This window comes from Ceratotherium simum, chromosome 5 (genome assembly GCF_057802395.1).
Source record: "Ceratotherium simum simum isolate JZ-2026a chromosome 5, ASM5780239v1, whole genome shotgun sequence".
NCBI lineage: Eukaryota > Metazoa > Chordata > Mammalia > Perissodactyla > Rhinocerotidae > Ceratotherium > Ceratotherium simum.
The window spans coordinates 74,851,971-74,872,305 of record NC_141904.1 but is presented as its reverse complement, the minus strand read 5'-3'; the positions used below and the strand labels follow the sequence as shown (position 1 = coordinate 74,872,305).

At 38.8% G+C, this 20,335-nt stretch overlaps 1 protein-coding gene and 1 long non-coding RNA gene across 2 annotated transcripts in view; one reads left to right on the top strand and one right to left on the bottom strand.

Moving 5' to 3' along the window:
• CNTN6 (contactin 6) overlaps positions 1 to 20,335 on the bottom strand; it is a 290,271-nt gene that overhangs the window by 126,727 nt on the left and 143,209 nt on the right.
• LOC147917085 (uncharacterized) lies at positions 271 to 16,462 on the top strand. Its single transcript, XR_015552249.1, has 3 exons — positions 271 to 3,877; positions 14,273 to 14,500; positions 15,961 to 16,462. It is a non-coding gene; the product is annotated as an uncharacterized LOC147917085 (long non-coding RNA).

Genomic DNA, 20,335 nt, shown 5'->3' with positions numbered 1-20,335 from the left:
CAAAGAAATATATGATTTACACATTGTGGTAAGTGTTGTGGGATGGAGACTGCTAGTTGTCCACCAAAATCTATTCTCCTTTCTTCCATAGTAATAGAGTTTTAGATCAAATATACTTTTCTAACCAGAGGATCCATTTCCCAGATATCTTTTCAGCTAAATGTAGTAAGCAGAAATGATGAGTAGAACTCCCACCTATGATGTTTGAGAGGAAATCTCCACAAATTTTGATGTTATCCACCCACCGGCCCACCACCACCATCTAGACCCACCACCACCATCTAGATTGCCAGTGACGTGAGAGATCTTGTTGAAGATAAAAGGACCACCATTAGCCTAGGGACCTGAGTGACCACATGGAGCAGAATCACAGCTGACCTGGAACACCAATTCTGGATCATCATATTAGAGATAAGTAAACTTTTATCATGTTTGAGGCATTTATTTTGGGGTCTCTTTGTTATAGAAGTTTAACTTTTTATCCTATTTAAGATATCATGTGAAGGAAAAGAAGAGAGGGCAGATCTGATGGATGGGAAAGAGACAGCCATGCAATGGTGATATGGGGCAAGAAAAACATTCCTTGCAGGAAAATAGTGGGACTAAAAAACTAGATGTGGAAAATGGCAGGGAAGTTTCACGGTATTGAAAGGAAGCCAGTGCTGCTGGTTCATAGTGGACAAGGGTCAACGAGACTGTAGTCATAATCAGGACATTATGAGCTATTATACTACATTTGGATTGTATTAAAAGTACAAAGGGAATACCTGGAAATAACCTTATAATATAACAATGCAAAAATTGAATAATATCTGGAACATTCATAGAATGGAATGCCCTCAATGACTAGAAAGAATGTATTAAATCTAAAGAATTGATTTGGAAGGTCCTTGGATAATGACTCATGCTGTTAAAAAAGTTGCTAAATATTGCTGTGACATTATCCCACTGTGGAAGAAAAGAGTAAAAACTTAAATACGAGCATCTCTTTAAATTGGTGTAGAGAAAATTGTAGAATGATTTAAAAAAAAAGAAATTTAGGGGCCAGCCTGGTGGCATAGTGGTTAAACTCATGGGCTCTGCTTCTGCGGCCCAGGGTGTGCACGTTTGGATCCTGGGGGTGGACCTACACACTGCTCATCAAGCCATGCTGTGGTAGCATCCCACATATAAAATAGAGGAAGATTTGCACAGATGTTAGCTCAGCAACAATCTTCCTCAGACAAAAAGAGGAAGATTGGTAACAGATGTTAGCTCAGGGCCAATCTTCCTCACCAGAAAAAACCAAAAAAATTATCTTGGTTGTCTCAGTGTAGTGAATGGGAGATGTGGAACTAGAGATTATTAAATCTTTACTTACACCTCTCTTTATCTTTTAAAATATTGTAAAGATGATGAACTGTGTGTGTATTTTTTTTAGGTTTGCTTATTTTTAACAACTTTAACATGGTATAATTGAAATAAATTATTGGTATGATCCATGTTGTTTCCCAAATAAGTGGGTTTTTTGTACAATTTGCTTTCTATCCACGAAAAGTAAAAGAGTTCAGAAAAATAGATGAATGGATCTGACATGTAAATTTAGTAACTCTATTTTTAATAATAAAAATATTTGATCAAGATGGACTCTATTCATCCCCAACTACACTCCCTTCCCTTCCCCCACCTGCTCTTGATCAGCAGTCATTAGCCTCACATTAATTTAGGACTTGGCAAACCTTTCTTATGGAGGATTTTAATAAAATACGCCCTCTTTCCTCTTTGGCCATAGAAAGCTAGATCAGCCCACATATGTTGACACCATTGATGTGAACTTTTGCCTTGACTTGGGAGTCCTTCATGATTTGAATTTGCAACATTTTAAATGTGATTCAATGAGAATTAGGCTGACAAAGTGTATTTAAAACCAAAAATCAATATATTGAACTTGTTTCTATTTCTAGTAGTAATAACAGGTGAAGATTCTATGATTTTTTTCCTTACTATTATTGTTGAAAGGTCTCATTAAATTGTCATTACTTTTTAATGGTCACAAAAACAAAAACTGTCACAAAGGAGAAATGAGAAATTGAATGATTCTGAAATTCACAAGCTCTGGATTGAATTCTCTCAATGTCACATTGTCAATGTTCCACACTCCCAGTAACATCAATCATGTTTTCAGTGTTAATCAGAAGCCATTATAACACACTGTTGATAAGACCACTGATATTTTAATATATTCTGTGTTCACTTCCACTTAAATAGCATCCACTTGTAACATAATTTCTCCATGCCTTTTATGATTACAGTGGGGTTTCTATTAGCTAACATGAAAGGAAATCAACTTCTCTCAAGAGTCACACGAGTCCTGTTAGCTATCAAAATACAGTCACTCCAAAATGGTACTAGTTCACGGGTTTTAATTAATAATTCGGATTTTAAAACCGATTAATAGCACATAGATCAGAGACAAGACATAATTTTCCTTATTTAAACTAGGTGCCATCTCACATCAATATGCTTGGAACAAGATCTGTTTTAAGTATCCAACCTGTATTTCAAGAACCTTTCTGCCAGCCAGAAACATGATATAATTCAGATTATTTTAAGGCAAGGTTCAGTGAATTAGGTAGCCATTAGAGCATCCAATGAAATTGTCTTTGCTCTGTAAGACCTTTAAAGACTCTCAATTTATTCTCCTATAAGAAGAGGCCAGAGAGAACCATCAGTTTCTATTTTTTGCCCTATCCATTTTTGCTTATGAGAAAATAGCTTGGTGTGAGATTGTTCCCTGAGATGGTCTCAAATTCTATAATATTTGGAGAAATTCCCGTAAACCACAAAGGTGACCTGCCCAGGCTGTCCTTGTGCTCAAGGTACAAGTCCTGCAGTGCTGGTTGCTGTTAAAGAACCTGATTGTCGAGGTTGCTCTCATTAAGCCATTCTGATGACCGTGGCTTATCGGATCCTGCGGTTTTATTGCTGGTTTTGGAGGAAACATTTGGCAGGAGCATAAGCAAAAATGCAGTCACAAACAAGGCTCTGTTCCAAAGGCCGCAGGAAGTGCCTGAGAATGGCCCATAAAATGAGCTTTAAAGAATTACGGGGCCATATGCTCTCTCCTGGAGCAAGCAAGGTGCAGAGGAGAGACAAGGACCACCAAAATGTACTTAAAATTAAGTCCGAGCCGTGCTAAGTACTGCAACGTCTAATTGTGAGGAGAATACATCTTTGCAGCTGCCACATGTAGGAATGAATCTCAGCCTAATTAAAGCGAGAAAACTGTGTATTTGCTGCCAGCGCCTGAGGATCAAAATCAGAGGATGTGCTTGGCGGTGCCAGCCCCTGACACAGGAGGCCAGTGGTTTGCCAACTCTCATAAGCTTGGAGGGAATGCTATAGGTACTCAGGGTTCATTGACCCAGACCAAGAGGATGGGACCTGAAAAATCAGGCATGGGAAAAAATATTCACCAGGAAAATTTGGTGCTTCAAGTAGGACATAGTACAACTGAGTTGTTTAAAATCTGAATAATATTTTAAATTTTAAAATATTTAAAGTTTAAAATCTGTCCAATGTTTATTGGACCTTTCTCCATTTGTTATGTATGAACTCTTTTATTTTAATGTTTTAAATCTTCATTCCTTTTTTTTTCTTTCTTTCTTTCCTATATCAAGAGTAGCTACTATGTGCCAGACATGCAGTGAAGCAGTTTCATTGACTCCTCATGAGGACCCTGGAATGTAGGTACCACCGTATGAATGTCACATTCCTTTAACAAAGGAGGAAACCGAGGTTCATAGAGGATCATGACTGAAGATGACACAGTTTCTACGCATCAAGACAAGATCGAACAGGAGACAGTCTGGTTCCAGAGCTCACACTCTCAAACAAGGTGCTATTCCGCTTTCCAGATGTTAACCGCGGTCTCCCTGCCACTTACAACATATAGACTGACACTCCATGTTCAAACAAGCGAGCACAGAAGCTCAGAGCCTTTCCAAAGCGTTCTGCAAATTCTTGGGTTGGGGTGGAAGGTGCTGTATTTTTAGGTTTTAGAAATAGCTCCGTGTCTGATAGTCTCACTCCTCTGAATTCTTGTTTTTTTCTCTCCAGGTGTGTTTCTTGATTTATCTTCACTCTCGTGTCCCTGCAAACAAGGAACTCAGCCCCTTATCTTGACCTACATACGGAAATAGACACCTTTACACACACCCACACACTAATATGAAGCACCACCATTACCATACTTCGTGCCTCTGTCAATGCAACCCAAACACCTTAAAATCAAATACTAGATGTTTAGCTCTTAAAAGTCCTTTACCCCCTCCCCTCTATTGCTTATGTCTGCTCTCTCTCTCTCTTCTACAACCTCCCCACTACAGTTTTCTCTTTCAGGAGAGGGGGAAACGCAAATCCTCCCACATTCCTCTGCAAAGAAGTTCACTTCCCTCGAGCTCCCACTACCACACTCAGAAATTGATGGATCTGCCCTGGTTCACACAGCTTATAAGGAAACAAAATTTTAATTCCAAATACCATGGCTCTGGAGGGCATTTGCTTAACCACCAGATAAAGTGCCTCTCCAAACAGAGCTTTACTCAAGACACAGACCCTGTGATCAGCCCCCAAATCAGAGACAGTGCTCATATGCTCTTTCCGTGCCTCAAAAGCAATTTCAATTATTTGTTTCTTTGAGGACATTAAATCGGATTTTAAACTCTAAGATTTTTTGGTTTCCACCAATCAAGTACTATTTTTCCCCTTTGCGAATCCTTCTGAAGACGAAGCAGCATGGAGAGCTTGCGCTGGAGCAAACAGGACTGAGGAACACTTGCTCCCCTTCATGAGGCAGTTCCCATGTTGGAGGTGGCGCTTTGTTTTGGCCTAAGGCAAAAACATTTTGCTGGGCGAAGAAATGCTGATACCCTGCCCAGCGAAAGGAAAATGGTGAAAGATATCAAGAATAATTCTCTAGGTCTGCATTAGTCTCGCAGAACTCCCAGATATAACATAGGTACCTTTTGAAATCAAAGTACTCTTTAAGAATCTCAAGACATTGTAGTAAGTTTATTCCAAATTCCCATCTCTCCATCAGTTTTCTCCTTTGAAGAGGATCACTCAGGGAGGCTACCAAAATCGTTCATGTTACTATTTCTATTTCTTAGGTGGTTTTGAATAAGCTGGAGTTCTCGGTGCTGTAATTAATTTTCCCAGGCCTTTATTAAGTGGCATACAAAAATATCTCTACTTAGACCAGTTTCATTTTCCACCATCATTTTCAGGATGCTATATATTCAGTTACAGTGTTCGTGATATTATTGTGTTTCCTAGCATAACTCAGTAACATAACATGACATAACCTAATAAAGCACAATGCTATTGTCAAATCCTGTAAAAGAGGCAATAGCTAAGTCTTGATATCCGATATAAATTTGGAATGCTCATATCCAAGCAGGAAGTAGGGAGGTATTTTAAGAGTTTCTGGTGTCAAATCCATTTACAATCTAAGCTAAAATCCCTCCCCCTTTTTCCTTATAAAAGAATTTTTACAAAAATTCAAAAGTGGAGAGCAAGTGAGTTGTTTCTTGGTTTCCCGGGAATAATGAGTTCACTGAGAACCATTTTCTTATGGTGTTTAAGAAAAAAATACATAGGGTAATAGTGAGGCGTGAGAGATACATTCTTTTCTATCAGCCCAGCATCTAGGTTTTCAAAGATATAAACATTTAATAAATAGAACAAGTAAACAAATATGAAACACTTAATTGGTCTATTATAATATACATGTAAGACTGGATTTGATTTTCTATAATGGACTCATTTGTTTGACTAATGGTGCTAAGAAGAGTGACACCTATGACTAGAAAAAAATATACAAGTGCAGACATGGCCTGTCCTCAAACTTGCTTCTTATTAAGTTTGCATATTCCCTACAGTTAAAACTAGGTGACTGAAAGAGAAGCAGAAAACAATGATGGAATGATGATGTAACTTTGACAGCATAGGATAGATTGGGATGCCAGATTATTTAACTAGTACATTAGTGAGGTCTTCAGTCTTTCTGAAAAGAAAAGAAGAAATCTAAGGAGGCATGCAAAGATTAAACAAGCCACTAATGAATTCTGTACAAGGTTTTTAGTGATAGAATAAAATGATCAAGAGCACAGGGTGAGTGTCAGACTCTGTGGATTCAAAAGCTAGCTTCATCAAGCTTTAGCTGTTGATTTAAGGCAGATTAATTAGTGTCTATCTCAGTTTTCTCCACTTTTAAAATGAAGCTAACAATAGTACCTGTCTCAGAGGAATGATGATGTAATGTCTTTAAAATGCTTAGAAGGCAAGTACAAAATAAATGATATTGGGGACTTTAATTATATTATTGGAGATAGACAAACACATTACCAAAAGTAGGATGTTTAGAATTTTTAAATGGGTTTTATTTTCAGTTTGCATCTCGGTGTCTGATGATGTAAAAAAAATAGACTTTCTTAAAGACTGAGTCTGGAACTTCCTTCTCTGCCCATCCAGTGGCCAGCTCAAATGCTCAGTGAATAAATGAAAGAGAAAAATGGCCTAACGTCAAAAGTATGTGAATTTTATGCCAAGCACTGCCACATCATGTTGCATTTTATTACAGAGAATGTTTTGCCAACTTGACACAAGTTGTTAGAGGGAGGGTCATTGAACCTCTCCGCCCAGAAAGCTACACAGCCCAGCTGGAGGCAGAAGTAACCTCCTGGCTCGGTGTTTGTGTAGCCAGAAAAATCCTAGGCCTCTCTGCTTCTTCATGCTCTTGTGCTGTACCTTTTGGCAAATGTTCATTTTCCCATCTTTTGTTCTGCAGGGAGGACAGTGCCAGTATCCTTTTAGTCAATAATCTCTAAAGAGATTTCTTAGGGCTATTTGTGCTTCCTGGGATTAATGCGTGATACAAATACTGCTCAAGTGCAGGAAGGGGAGTGTCTGGAACAGGTGAAATCCTCAGGTGAATAAAAGATGCACTAGAGCATGTGGGAAGATGTGGACTCAGCTGTGTGTCATCAAGGCATGTTTTTTTCCAAAAGGAACATTTGAGGATTTTGCTGAGCATCTCTGAGTGGCAGAGGGAAAACCTATATTCCATTTCGGACGCTGAAGTAGCTAATCCAGAGGACAGTGGGTTTTTTTTTTTTTTTTTTTAAAGATTTTATTTATTCATGTTTTTCCCCCCAAAGCCCCAGTAGATAGTTGTATGTCGTAGGTTCACATCCTTCTAGTTGCTGTACGTGGGACTCGGCCTCGCGTTGGACGGAGAAGTGGTGCCGCGGGGCGCGCCCGGGATCCGAACCCCGGGCCGCCAGCATCAGAGCGCACGCACCCAACCGCTAAGCCACGGGGCCGGCCCGGACAGTGGGTTTTTATTAGATTTTGGTTAAACCTTTGAAGGCAACAACTAAGAGCTATGGAAGGGTGCGGTAAAAAGGGCTTTCCAGCACAGGCAAAGGGGAATTCTTATTTACTGAGACCCTTCCAAGTTCCTGGAACTTTATAAACATCATCACATTTAATCTTCACAGTGGCTCTGTGATGTAGGTACTATGACTCCTATTTTATAAACAAACATACCAAAGTTTAGAAAGGTTAGGTAACTTGCACAAGCCCACACAGCTAGGAGGGAGCTGGATGGGGACTCCTCCCTAACTCTGCCTCCAGAAGAAAAAAGTAGAGAAAGGAGAGAAGGGGAAAAAAGGAATGCAAAGGAGAATTTCCTTTTATCCAACAGGAAGTGAGCACAGTCTGTCCTGTCTCTTTTGGAAGACAGTCCTAGCCTGGTACTTAGGTCTTCGCAGGTGGTAGCAAAAAAGTTAAACCAACCACTGACATCCCAGAGGTCTGAGGGAGTTTGGTCAGAGGCTCAGCAGTGATTAGCTCTGGTGCCAGGTCATCAGCAAAGGGGGCTGGAGGTACTAGTTTTGGTGGCAAATCAGGTGAACCTTTGTGCATTCATGAACAATCCTTATTGTTCCCTCTCAGTCCACTTCTGTCATGCTCATTAGAGTAAAAGGGAGTGATTTCAACGGAGCGGGGCTCCAGGCCCCTTGGTGAGAGTGGTTAATGCAAACCGTTACACCAACTGTGGTCATTTTCTGACAGAACCCATAATAAACCCTTTTATTCATTGTGATGGTTTAATCAGAAAGTTCGATTTCAAAACTTGCAAACTAGGTAGAACATAAAAGGTAGAGTGTTCAAGGTAATGGGGCAGAGCCCCTGGCTAAATGTGTTACTACTCCTGTTTATACAAGGAGTGTGAAATGAAAGTACTTTTTCGAAGACCTCCCAAAGACACAAGCTCTGGGTTTACCAGAGTTTTTATCCTACTGATTTCAATTTGTAAGAACTTGTACAATTGGAGTTAGGGAGACTGACTTCAGGGCTGCTGCTAAATACTGTTGTTTTTCCATCAAATTGTTTTACTCTGAGCAAGGTCTTTGGTGTCAGAGTACAATCTGCATTTCTTTTGCAGCTTTCTCCAGCTCAGCCCTTAGGAGAATTAAGGTTCAGTGATAAGGATTTTTGCATGCGTTGTCATTTAGAGAGAGAAAAAGATTATTTTAAATAAAATCTCATTCTTTTCCAAAGCACTTTCACTTCCTTCATCTTTTTTAACACTTAGAGTAACCTTGAGAGGTAAATAGGAGAGATTACCGATGTGTGGTGTAGGTATAATTGGTTGTTGATTGTATGGCCATGCACTTAGTGTTATGCAAGCAAATATTTTTAAATTTTAATAGCTATGCATTGCTTTTTAAAGTTTCCTCCTGGGGCCGGCTGGTGGCCTAGTGGTTAAGTTCATGCACTCCCCTTCGGCTGCCCCAGGCATTGCAGGTTTGGATCCTGGGTGCGGACCCGTGCACTGCTCATCAAGCCATGCTGTGGCAGCATCCCACATACAAAACAGAGGAAGATGGGCGCAGATGTTAGCCCAAGGCCAGTCTTCCTCAGCAAAAAGAGGTAGATTGGCAACAGATGTTAGCTCAGGACCAATCTTACTCATCAAAAAAATAAAATAAAATAAAGTTTCCTTCTAATTGTGATGAATGACACTATTTTTCTAGATACAGTGGTAATAAATATGTCCTTTCAAACAAATTTACTTATTAAAAATCAAAGCAATTTGACTGGGAAAAACAAATAATAGTGTTACCACACAAAGGGCAGGATCTGCTTGCTGCGATACAAAAGCCAATCTTTCAAGAGGCAAGATGGTGGCAGAGAAAGGGCATTTTATTAAGCAATAAGCTAGCAAATCAGAGGATGGTGGACTAGCACCCTAAAGAACCATCTTAAGTGGGGCACAGAATCTTGAAGCAGTTATATAAGGCCTATATACATATATATATAGAGAGAGAGAGAGAGAGAGAGAGTTTTTCTTTTCTACAATATGGCTTCCTTTATATCAACCTAGTCTTGAGCCACTACTGGCTCAAGAAAAGAGACCATATTGTAACTTTGAATGAAGTTAAAGGAAAATATAAAGGAAGCCAGATTGTAGAAAAGAGACCATATTGTAACTTTGAATGACCTCTGATTAACTAGCCCAGCTGGATATGCACCCTCCAGGAGATCTAACTGCTCTGTAGATTTTGCAACCCCTGCTTGTGCATGTACCTCCCAGCTGTGATAAGGTGATAACTTCTTTTTTTTGAGTTCCTTAGGAATGTGATGACCCCAGAACAGAGAATCTATGGTAATAGCCATCATCAGTGAAAACTGAAAGATCTAGTGTGGCACTCCCAGTCTGTAACACCAGAGGTCAATGTTCCTAACCCCCTCCCCAACAACCCAATGGCCTATATAACTGCTGTAAGACTTTGGGCCCCTTGAGATGGTTCTTTTGGACATGAGTCGGCCATCTTCCCTCTTGCTAGCAAGCTATAATAATAAAGTCCTTTTTCTCCTACCACCTTGCCTCTTGACTATTGGCATGTCTTGCGGTGAGCAGAAGGCCCCACATTGGGCGCTAAGACCGGTATCAATAGTACAGGTGGTACATGGATATTTCAAACCCCACAAAGGTAATGTATAGATGCCTGAAATTTAGGGAATCTGATTTCAGAAAATGGGCCATTTGAGCTCCAGAGGGTATGGTGGACCAGGAGATCAGACACATTTGAGAGAACCAAAGTGGTCTGTGTTAGCAATGAACAGAGATTTGGGGGGTTGAGGGGAGGAGGATGGAGAAAACAGAAACAAAAGGAAAATCAACTTACAGAATGCTGAAGGATTGTTAGAAAAGTTCTATTCATCTTAAAATGATTTGTGTTCTTCTCGTTTCAATACTCCTTTCCTTTCCCAAACTTCCACAAATGTTTTGATACAAACCAAAGACTATGTGAATGTGTTTTCATTTTAGCGAGTGTGTTATTTGGGAGGCAGAATTAAGAAGAGTTCTGCTCTTGGATCAAAACCAGGACAGAGAAAGAAGAAAAGGTGTAAGAGCCAGATGAGAGACTTCAGCAGAGGCAGAGTTGAAGTTAGAAGGGATCGTAGGAATGTCTATTCACTGGGATACACAGGAATCTGGACACTGATTTTGCCAATTTTTCTAGATTTATCTAGATTTTAAGAATCAGAGAGTGCCAACCGATAGGAGTTTCAGATAAATGGAATTGGTCTAAGTTAGTATTCATTTCTGTCAAAGTTGAAATGGGAAATCTCAGTCTCAGACTTGTTCTACCAGACCACTCAGACTCTTTTGAGTGTCTGCATCTCATAGACAGGTGCTCAAGAAATATTGGTTGATTTAATAAGTTTTTAAAAAAATAAGTGAATTGCTTGCATTTCAGTATAATTTACCATAAGAATCTCTTAAATGTAGAGGTTGTTCATTAATTCATGTATTCATGAAATTATTTTAAAAACAACCCTACTTGACTGCAATTGTTTGTTTCTATGACTGTCTTTTACAAAACGAGTATCTGGGCTTATCTTTGCATTCCCAGTACATAGCACAGTGCTGGCATACAGTAGATACTCAATAAATGTTGAATGATTAATGGACTCAGAGAAATAAAGATCACTTTAAATAGCTGACTAAGTTATTTAAGGCTCCATGTGATAACAGTCCCTCTTACCACTTCTTATCACCTGTTGTGAGGAAACTCCAGACACAGTGGACACTTTATTTTCCTCACACTAAGTTTCCTCTCCTTTATGGCACTTGGCCTTACTGTTTCTTCTGCTTGAAAAATTCCTCCCAGATGCTCACATGGCTAGATTCTTTCTGACATGGAAATCTCAGCCTGCGTGCTACCTTCCTAGCGAAGCCTCCCTCGGCCAGCCAATCTGAAGTAGCAGCTCCCCAGCACTCACTTTTTTCCCCCAAAGGTCTGATCACTGTCAGAAATTGTTATTGGATTAATTTATTTCAATTTTTCCTAAATAGACTATAAGCTTCAAGAGAAAAGAGATCTTGTTTTCCACACAGTAACTAGCCCAGTGCTCACAAAAAGCAGGTATTCATAAACATATGTTTAATTAATTACTAAAGAATTATAACTGTAAATGAATGAATGGCTACAAAACACTACAGATATAGTCCACAATATTTTCTTTATGAATCAGAAGAGAGGATAAGACCAATCGTTGTTGGATCATAGAAGATTTTACAGAGAAGGGACTAGGATTTATTCTGAAAAATGGTGCGGTAGCCAGACTCCAAAACAGGTCCCGCCAATGAACCTGCTCCTGGTGTCGACAGCCTCTTCTAGTCCCTTGCCACCACATTGTACCAGGATTGGTCTGTGCGAGCAACAGAGTATGGCAGAAATAATGGCATGTCGCTTCCGAAGTTTGATTATAAAAGGCTGAGGCCCAGGAGAGAGAGAGACAAATCCATGAGCAGAGGGGGAGTTTGTTTATTTTGTATAAAAAGAAAAAGTGGTCACATAGTTGAAAGAGAATGTTTGGGCTTTGGATTCAGATAAGCCTGTGTTTGAATCTAACTTTTGAATTTATAAACTGGGAGACATCGAAAAAATTACTTTTCAATGTTCCTTAATATGTTCAGTGTCTGATACATAAAGGACAGTCAACAAACATTTGTTGAAATAGGGAATGAATGGATGAATCTAAAAAATCTTTTTGAAATAATGTATTATTGGATTATTGTGAGAATTAAATGAGATGCTATAAGTAACCTGTTTCATATACTGTGTCAAATAGCCCTCAATAAGTTATAACTGTTACAAAGATTTAGAGTTCATTTAAATCACATGTAGAGTTAACTTTTATATATTTATGTTATATTTATTTTTTCTATTATATTTATTATTTTGTATTTATTTATATTTACATATCACTTTCATGAAACTCATACTGTACCTGTGGGTACCATATGATCATGTTATGTCGCCATCTAATAAGCGTGTACTATTATTATGCATGTTTTACACATAAGATGCAAAAACTCAGAAAGCTTAAGAAAACTTGCCAACAAGGACACTGAACTGGTAATTAATTGATGGACCTAAATTTCAAATCCCAAGGAGCATGACATACAGTTTTTACTGCAATGCCACAATGCCTAAACGACCAACTAGTTGATTTTTTAGTTCGTTCTAATTTCTGCCACGATAATAATCACGTGTTCATTGTTTGATCTGGATTTCTTTGCATGCCAGGGACAGACATTCACCTCAAGCAGTCTAGCCTTAAAGGAGGAGGGCAGGTAAGAAGGTGACAAGAGAAATCTCAGACCAACAAAGTACAGGAAACACATTTGAGAACCAAAAGGTCAACTGCCAGCTGTTTTCTCCCTCCAACTCTCTTTTTCCTTTTCCACGGGCATCACGATCTCTGTCATCTCTGCTTTTCTCCGAGCTTCTGCTCCATTCTCTTCTCTGCACATCAGTCTCCTTGTGTTTACTTACACATGCACCCACAAAATCTCAGCCTGCATTTCATTTTGCCTTATTCCAGCCACCTCATAAACTTCTCACTTCCTGTGCCTACTGTGAAGTTTGTTTATGTCTCTTACTTGAGATTTTTGAGATGTATCAATGCCAAAGAAAGTGACCGTGGAAAAGAGGCTCCCCATCTAGCGATCTAGGCCTGCTCTTTTACAAAACAGGCAGAAACTGTGATTATCATCTTCAGTATAATGATTAATCAAGGAGATCACTGTTCAATTGTCTCAATTAGATATTTCATTTATTTTAAAAATAGATTAAGTGCAGTCCAATCACTTGTTCAGTAATCAACCAGAAACAACTGAAAAATAACCTATTTACTCACAGAAATACTAGGGTTAAGTATATAGAAAAAAGGTAAAATTCCTGAACTGCTATCTTTGAACTTTTACATATCCTCTTGCCTTATTAGATAAAAAGTAACTGTGACCTTTTTAATTAAAACTGTAATAAATGTAAATATCAAAACAATTTCTTGAATTTTCTCACATTATGACTGTCGCTTAGAAAACCAAAAGTGATGTGGTACTTTTAAAGTATGATTGTGGCAGCCACTGTAGGTGTCCCACACCTGCTCAGCCCATCTAGGAAGTCACCAGTCACTTTGGGGGACAGTTACAGTTGAGGGCTTGCTACCCTCAGCACCTGGGTCTCTCTGCCTGAGGCTGCTCTGAGGACCTCTTTATTTCATGGGTGCAAACCTGCCTACAGAGAAAGTAGGCTAGACTGCCGGGGATTTAATGTCCTCAGAAGTGGCCCTCTACCAATGAGGAAAGGGAGCTGGTATGCAAATAGCCCAGCTTCCTTGCTCTGTGGCGAGGCAATTGTGAGCTGTGCTCTATACAGTCTCTAGGAGGGGCTCAGCTATACTGAGCCACAGCGGCCCACAGTGACAACCCACTCATTGGCTTATTCTTTGTGGGTTTCCCCTTTTCGCTATGTACTTCCCTACTCCTTTACCATGCTTCCTGAGATTTCCTCCCAAATACACTACTTAACCCAAATCCTTGTCATGAGGTCAGCTTTTGAAGAAAGCCAAGCAAACAGAAAGAATGTACTACCGACATTTAAAGCAAGTCTCATTCGCCAATTTATTAAGCGGCTACTACTTGCCAAGCACTGCGCTAGGAGCTGAATATGTAGCAATGAACCAAACAGACGAAATTGATTTGTCTCCTGCGGGAAATCAGTGTTTTTCTAAATGTTTTTTTCATGGCACACATGGAGGTTTCTGAAGCTTCACATTAAATTTAAACAGTTTCCTTAATTATTTCTTCATAAAGCAGAGAATATGATGTATTATGGAAACAAATCAATTTTTGTTTTTCTTTCAGTGAATTATTACCTAAAGCACCAACGATAAGAGGAATTTGTTGTTGTTACTGTTGTTGTTACCACTATTAAAATGTTGAAGAGAGGCAGAGAAACTCACTCTGGTATTCAGCAACCCAAGCACGCTGCAACATCACACATCTGCCCTGAATCCATCTTTGGGATTATACAGTTAACAGTATAAAACATTAAGACTCACCTCTGGACCGTAAGACGTGCCGTGTTGCATAGTAAGTACAGATGGAGCCTCTGGATGTTTTGAGTCTGAACCCCCCATCTGGAAGCCACAGGCAGGCAAGGTGACTGACTCACCAAAACAAAAAAATGTTTTTGATATTCTGTGTTTTTGAAAAGTTCTCTTGCTTGTCATCACAAAGTCACTTACAATCAGGGAATCAATTTGTATTCAAGAGGTTCTCTTTCTATCAGCAAATGGTTTATAGGCACTTTCATTAAATTGCTTCCCTAAAAGAAATAGACAGGATCTCACCTGCATTGGCTTAAGGATATCTCTGCCTGAAGACAGAGGAAGGGCCTAGATGACCCTCAAGAACTCTGTGACTCAGAATCTTATAAATATCTTCTAAAATTTTGCTTTAAGTTCAAATCATTTTTGGTTTACATCATTTAAACACAGACTTTCTTTATCCATCTAAAGAAAAGCTGACTTTTTAACATATAGTTTCACATATATCATACACTTGCATATGTATGTGTGTGTGTGTATATATATATGTTTCTATATATTTAATTACATATTATATATTATAATACATATGTGATTATTATATATTGATACATCCATATGAGCTCTTCTCCATTTAGTAACTCAATAGAGCTTCAAAATAATTTTTAATATAGCTGTAGAGTTGGTGCTTCTCTAGTTTCTAGTGTCACAATTAGGGCTCAGAATGCAACTTGCCCCAAATCACATAGTTTGTAAGTGACACAGCCAGGATTGAAAGACTCAGCTCATTAACTCTAGATTCCTGTCTCTTTTCTTCATTTCGTGTTGACCTTACCTATCTTGTATTTAGTCGTCTGTGTTTTTCCCCTACCAGTAAATTCATGGTTAATTTTCTCCATGTAAGTTTAAAAAATTAAATTTAAATAAAAATAGCAGTTTAGCATCCTGTGAATAATAAACTGGAACATATGCAGTACTTCATTTATTAATAAAAGAAATTTATTCACACATGGAAATATCTCACCAAAATGGGTTTTCATGGCATTTCCATTCCAATTGATTAATTAGAAAAGCATTATGGCATAGTGGTTAGAAGCTTGGGCCCCAGAGTGAGCATGACTTCAAGCACTCTTCTACCATGTACTAGCAAATTACTTGATCTCTGTCTGCTTCCCCGTATTTATCTGTAAGATGGGTTTACAATAGTACCTACCTTTTAGTTTTGCTATATGATATGAGATTATCTAAGTAGAATTTTAAGTAGATGCTCAATAAATGTTAGCTATCATCATTGGCAGAATACATCTGAAAAAATATTCTGAGTCTACTCCGGGGCTCAACAAACTACAAAGACCCGTAAAATAAATCCAGCCTTCTGCCTGTTTTTATAAATAAAGCTTTATTAGATCAGCCACACCCATTTGTTTATTTACTGTTTTCATCCTATAATAGCAGAGACCTTGGCCTGCAAATCAAACATTTTTACTATGTGGCTTTTTACAGAAAAGTATTGCTGATTCCTGGTCTACCCCATCACCAATGGAGTAGTCCTTCAGACTAATATCTCAGTCAAGCCTGCCTGATGGATATGTGACACAGCCAAGAAGAGGATCTGAGAAAGAAAACTGAAGGTACCCTCAGACAAAGGTAACTGCACCATGCAGCAGGAAAAAACTGAACCTAAGTGTCAAGATGAACTGGAGAAATAACTCTGCTGGAGTCCAGCGATACTGGAAGGATGGTACGAGCAGAAAAAGTTGAGGAAGTTGACTTTTAACAGTTATGATCCCCAGACACAAACGAAACTTCTTTTATTTGAAAATCTAAGCTGTTTCAACCCACACTTTTTTATTAAAGGTATTTATGAGTACTCTTCCAATCCCTCACACATAAACCACGCACCACCCGAGCCAGGCCACTGCACATTCAAGCTTTGTGACTCGTGTGAAGCAAGATTTACCTGCATTCCAAGAGTGAAAGGGAAATAAATTGGGTTATTTCATTACTCTCTGTTCAATGAAATCCTTATTTTATTGCTAAGCTTTGACACTTTTTCCAGAACCTCAACTATCTTTTCTCTCACCCCCTAAGAAGTAGCAGCAGCACCAAAAAATCATCTGGACATCTGGATATTGCATTCAAAAATTTATTGGAATCTCAGTCATACTGCTACAGTGAAAGTAGAGGAGATAAAAGGAACTTCACCCACACTACAAATAAAGGAGTTGGAATAATAGTCTTTTTTTCCTCCCTTCAAAATATTAAATTTTATCAATCAGAATCTAACAGCTCTGGGACCAGAACATGCTTTGTTGTTAACAATATCTCAATCACACATATTGCTTTTCCAATACAACTTGCAGGGGACTGATTTGTGATAAAGCTGATATAGGAAATGCAGAGGGGGACAGACTTATAGCCAAATAAATCAGGTTAAAATGAAATTTGATAGAATGGGCTCAAAGGCTGCTCCTCACTCACCTTCTCCAGTTTAGCTGCTGTGTTTGGTCTAATGGCTGCCTTTGAAACCTTTGTATCTGACCTATTCATAGGAAGAATAAGCACCAGAAACTACTAAGATCTAGGCACTGCTGCCATTTTAAAAGTTTGTCTTTAGTTGATAAATGGGCTTTCTCTAGAGGAGAAAAGGACCTAGAGGTACAGCTTTGGGCTTTGTAGAACAGCTTACTGTGTCACAGCCAGTGTTGTATCCTGCCAGGAGGGGCTGAATTGGGGGCGGGGGAGGGGTAGTGGTAGATTATTTAGGGCAATTGGAAACTTTACTCTTTACTACATTGTACTGGCTCCACAGCAAGAACTGCTTGGATTTTAAGTGAAAAATTAGCTTTGTCAACACTGGACTATTCTAAGTGAATTGAAGACCTACATGTAATAAATAAAATTACAAGAGTACTAAAGGGGAATAGTTTTGTAACCCTGGGCTGAGAAATGTTTATACATGTGTCACAAAACAAAAATTTTGGAAGAAATGAGAGAGAAATTGAATTACAAAAAAAAAATTTTACATGCTAAAATTTCTATATGATAAAAATATCACCAGCGAAGTTAAAAGTAGAAACATTTTATATAATATATAATAGAAAAATATTAATATACTTAGAATAAATAACTTCTGGAAATTAATAAGAAAAATCTGAACTTCTCAATGCAAAAGTAGGCAAAGACCATGTTTAGGAAATTTACGAAAGAATTCCAAATTTCCGATAAGCATATGAAAAAGTTCAATTTTATTAATAACACAAGAAATCCAAATTAAAACCACAAAAATTTGTCACTCATCAGATGCTAAATGAAAAATTAGCAAAATATAATATTGAGAGGGACTGAGGAAACAGCATACGCAGTGCTGCTGCAAGTATAATTTGGTATAACCGTTTTTCAACGGTTGTTAATCAAGACATATTCACATTTAAAATGTAAAACCTATTTTCCCCAGCAATTCAACTTTCTAGTATCTATTCTAAGGATATAATTGGTCAAATGAGTCAAGGAATATATAATAGATAGCTATTGTGTCACTGTCTAATGAAGTCTAAAAAAGTCTATTAACAACCAATTATTTAAAATAATAGGGTAAAGTCATATAATCAGATACCATGTAGCCATTTAAAAACATGAGCATATCTATCTATATTCCTTGATGCCGAATAATTGGAATTATTTTGGATTTATTTCTGGGCCCTCTTCTTTTCTTTTGAAAATTTCACTCTTGTTGACTTCAACTACTTCCATGGCTTCAAGCAACATTTATATGCAGACCATTCTCCTTCTCAAATTCATATGATTAGCCCAGATCTTCCTTCAGCAGTACAGACCCTCATAACTGACATCTCTGAGAAGGAACTCTTAAATCCTTCCTCAAAGTAGTTCTTCAAGTCTTCCTCATCAAAGTAAATAATAAACATCAACTACTCATTTGACCGTCTTGGATACCATCCTCTCCCTCAAAAGCTGCATCCCCTCTAGCAGCAAATGCTGTTGACGAATATCTAAAATGCCTCAACAATATCTCCACTTTTCTCATTCTCCGTTGCTACCTGCTCACTCATGTTTTCATCACCTAAGATCTGGATGACTGCATAGCCTCCCAAACTGTTTCACTACTTACACAATTGCAATCTTTAATACACTAACATACATATTAGCCAAAGAAATTCAGTTTAAAATTAGATTATATAATCTATTAAACCATGTAATCGATTAAATTAGATCATGCAATCAATTAAAAATGAGATCATGTAATCTATTTCTTAAAATTGTATGGGATCCTATTGTTGCTGAAATACAATTCAAAATCCAGAACGGGGGCAACAGGCCAGCATGACTGGCCCCAGCCAACCTCTCCAACTTTCTCTCACGCCATTCTGTATTTTCCTCAATAAACTCCACAATGTCTTTTCTCCTAGATTTTATTTTTTACTTATTATTTTTTTTTGTGAGGAAGATCAGCCCTGAGCTAACATCCACTCCAATCCTCCTCTTTTTGCTGAGGAAGACTGGCCCTGAGCTAACATCTGTGCCCATCTGCCTCTACTTTACATGGGACGCGGCCATAGCATGGCCTGACAAGCGGTGCGTCAGTGTGTGCCTGGGATCTGAAGCCAGGCCGCCAGCAGCCGAGTGTGCGCACTTAACCCCTACACCACGGGCCGGCCCCTTTTTTCTAGGTTTTGAATGTCATAACTCCATTCAGCCTCTAAGCCTTTAGATACATTGTTCCCTCTATATGTAATGTTCTTCAACTACATCCTCACATCATTTATAGGAGCTTGATGGCAAAAAGTCCCAATTTCTCACCTCTCACTAGATCCACATCCTTTGCAATGTGACTACAAAGCACCTTCCATCTCAGGTGAGGTCTATTTCACCATTGCTTAATCTGGTCTGGCCTTGCAAACAAAACGCAGCAGACGTGACAACATGCCAATTCTGAACTTAGGCTTTAAAATAGATTTGTACTGGGGCCAGCCCCGTGGCTTAGCGGTTAAGTGCATGTGCTCCGCTACTGGCGGCCTGGGTTCAGATCCTGCCCGCACACCGACGCACCACTTCTCCGGCCATGCTGAGGCCACGTCCCACATACAGCAACTAGAAGGATGTGCAGCTATGACATACAACTATCTACTGGGGCTTTGGGGGAAAAAAAAAAGGCAGAGGATTGGCAATAGATGTTAGCTCAGGGCCGGTCTTCCTCAGCAAAAAGAGGAGGATTAGCATGGATGTTAACTTAGGGCTGATCTTCCTCATGAAAAAAAATAAATAAATAAAATAAAACTGTTAAAAACAAAAAAATAAAATAGATTTGTACCCTTTTGCTCTCTCTCTTTCTCTTAGAACCCCACCCAGCCACCATGGTAAAAGCCTAGACTAGCTTGCTGGAGCATGAGAGGCTCTGTGCAGAAGAGCTGAGTCAGCCCAGTTGCCCAGCCTGGACTGAGAGAGCCCAGCAAAATCAGCAAAGCTGTATTTGATCACCAATCTATAAGAGAGCACAGACGAGACCAGAAAAAATCCACCCAGTAACGCAAAGACTTGTGATCAAAGCTAAAGGTTTACTGCTATATACCACATGGGTTTACTTGTTGTTTGTTTCACAACTTTTTTATGGCATTAGATACAAAAAACACAATAGATAAGTGATATGGGATGAGTTCCAATTTTCATTCATCGGAGATTTCATCCATCTTGAGTCCTACTTTCCTGTGCCCCCAATAAATAACTCCTACATTTTAGTCTCTCAGAGTTTCTTCGACTATTTATTAAGATTTTTTTGTACTGTATATACTTACATGATCCCTTCCCTACTACCTACGTAGACTCATGATGGCTGAGGACATGGTTGTTTTGTCAAACACTA